This window comes from Octodon degus, unplaced genomic scaffold (genome assembly GCF_000260255.1).
Source record: "Octodon degus isolate 3935 unplaced genomic scaffold, OctDeg1.0 scaffold00165, whole genome shotgun sequence".
Taxonomy (NCBI): domain Eukaryota; kingdom Metazoa; phylum Chordata; class Mammalia; order Rodentia; family Octodontidae; genus Octodon; species Octodon degus.
This window is the reverse complement of record NW_004524741.1, coordinates 668,113-671,119: the sequence shown is the minus strand read 5'-3', so window position 1 is coordinate 671,119 and position 3,007 is coordinate 668,113.

Genomic DNA, 3,007 nt, shown 5'->3' with positions numbered 1-3,007 from the left:
CTCCCAGGTAGGGTAGCAGGGTGATGCGACACTGCGGAAGGGAAACAGTTCATGCTGCATCAGCAGCCACAGCAGCCCTCTGTCTGTCCTCTATGTTATACCCAGGCCATACCTCCTTAGGGTGGCTGGCACTCACACCCAGGATGGGGCTTCCCATTATCCACTACTGACTGCCAAAACAATCAGTGGACTACTTTAATAACCATACACCCTTAATTCCAGCATCACAAGCTCTAGACCCAACCATCTCTGAAAAAGCCCTACCTATAACACCATGAGGTTTTGGAGGGGGATTGGGGACATCTAAACACAGGCATGGGTGATCATGTGATTTCTCACAATAACTCTAGGGAAAGGACTGTTATTGCACGTATTACAGATGAAAAAAAAAAAGAAAAGAAAAGAAAAGAAAAGAAGAAAAGAAAAGAAAAGAAAAGAAAGAAATCAGAAGTAGCCCAAACAGAATACTGAGGTGTAACAGGACAGTGTAAGTCCTCCTCAAGAAGGTATTGTTCTCTCCTAGAAAACAAGCAGAAAGTGTGGTGTTGACAGACTGGAGACTTGTTGCACATGCAAGTCTCTGCATTTCTTTCTTTGGGGCAAAGCCCCTTACAGACTGAGATGTTGAAAACCCTGGCACTGAGAAGTGAGAGAGCAGACTTCATTCATCACCTGAACAACCAGGAGTTAAGTAGACCTCAAACTTGTGTACAAAGATTTAGGTGTACAGTAACATCCGATCCACTGTTCTGTTTAACTTCAGGACTTCAGTATTTTGTTTTGGTTTGATTTTTATTCGCATTTTTGCTCCAAGTAATACTTTTCATGATATTTAGTGCTGCTAACGACACTATAGTACTCGTTTAGGTATCTACTTCGGATATCGGAAATACATATATAAACTCAGAAAGTGTTAGACCTGAAGTGGACCTTAGAAATCATCTATCTAGTCTAGTAGTTATTTATAAATGACTGAGTAATTAAAGGAATCGTTTCTTTTTAACCAGCTCCTTCACCTTCATGCTTGATAGGTTTAGCTCCCATTTAATGTTTTTTCAAACAAAATTCCACTGAAAATGCATGTTTACATTAAACCATTAAGCTAAACAGGAAATTGCATTCACTCATTTTCCTTCATCTATGCATTCAGTCTAGCCCACAATATTCCAGAGTTTCTACCACCCAGCAGAGAAGAAAAACACACTGTCTCATCTTTAAGAATCTCACATTCTTGTCAGAGAATGAAGACCAATCCAGTGTAGGAAATGTCTAGCAAAGGCTTGAGGAGGGGACTCTAAGCACGTAGTGGAGAAGGCATATGTCAAGGTTTTGGAAAGAAGGTGATCTACAGCCAAGCTTTTTAAGTGGGATGAGAGAAGTGGGGAGAATTACAGAGGAAAACATCAACAAATGCTAAGAAAAGAAAAACAGAGAACTTAGAATGGAAAATAATTTGTATATCTGGACTTTGAAGACCACTGCCTATGGCAGGCCCTCAACAGATAGCTAGTTAATTAACTAAACAATTATGCTCATGGAAATAAAGCTATCAAAGTCAGTTCGTGAAAGAGATTATAGGCATATTCAAGGTATTAGGATTTTATTCTGTAAAGTAGAAGCTGAAATGCAAATGTCTACAGGGATCTTGTAGAAAATATAAGTAGAGGGGGTCAGATGTAGAAATGACTGTAATCATGGATGTGTCTTGCCTGGGTATCAAATAAGGTACTACTAGGACACAGATATCTAATGCATTATCCTGGCTTTAGGTTGGGCAAATAAATAAATATTGATGATATAAATGATGAATGTCTCCATTCACAAACCACGTACAATGTAATTATGTAGGATTAGCTTATTTAATTCCATGAGGGAAAAGCAGGATAGTATTACTGATGAGGTTATATTTAGGGTAGATTCACGAAGTAAGCAGCAGCTCACCCATTCCCAGATACACCAAAACATGCTCCTTTCAGTCTCACCAAGTCGTCTCATCAACAGCTTACACTCTATGTCCTTTCTCAAATCTTCTACTTTGCCTGGCATGCCAGCCTTCCTTCTTCATTTATCCAACTCCCATTGACCCTAAAGTTTCAATTGAGATAGATTTTTTTTCTCCTATATTAAGCCCATGACAACTACCTGGTGGCACATGATAATTGATAAATAACAGTAACTAGTCACATCAGAAAGCTGAAATACATAAGACAGGAAAGAGTACTGTGCTCAAGAAACGTGTAAGTAAATGTAATAAGAAAGTTACTGCTTTGAGGGCAACAATTAATCAGATCTGTGACCTCAGCACAAGGTTTAGCCTCTGATTATCTTCATACCCTTAGCTATAAAATGAAGCAGTCTTCTTGTGGTCACTATGCTTCCTTTCCATTCCAAAATTATGAGTTTGGGATTTTTGAGCAAGAATTTTATCACTTTGTTATGCCTACAATAGGGTTTCCACAATACTATTAAAAGTTTCCTTACATAGCAAGATGAAAGAAAAGCACCTATCAATGGTAGCAAGTATGTCCTCCCCATGCCACTATAAATGTATAATTGTAACTCTGCTTTTAGTAAGTTATATAGGTCACAGGATCACTGAGTTGAATCCAGCTGTGATGTCACTGTGCTACTTACTACTTTGGTCATCTTCTATTACTCAGATAATCTAAGACAGGCCATCTGTGTTTCTTTCTCTGGACTCAGAACTTCACAGCAGTGAGAAAGTAGAGGGCAAGGAGAATGTGGATGCCTAATACTAAAGTAGATATAGCTCAGCAGTCTAAGCGCCTGCCTGGCAAGCCCAAGGTCCCAAGTTCAATCGTCGGTACCACGTGCTATGCCAGTCCTGCACCTAGTCAGCCACCAAAACCAGGCAAGGTGGCACATGCCTGTAATCCCAGCACTGGGAGGCAGAGACAGGAGGATCATTATGAGTCTGCGCTGTGTAGTGAGACCCTGTACCAAAGAAAGAGAAAGAGAGAGAGAGAGAGAGAGAGAGAGAGAGAGA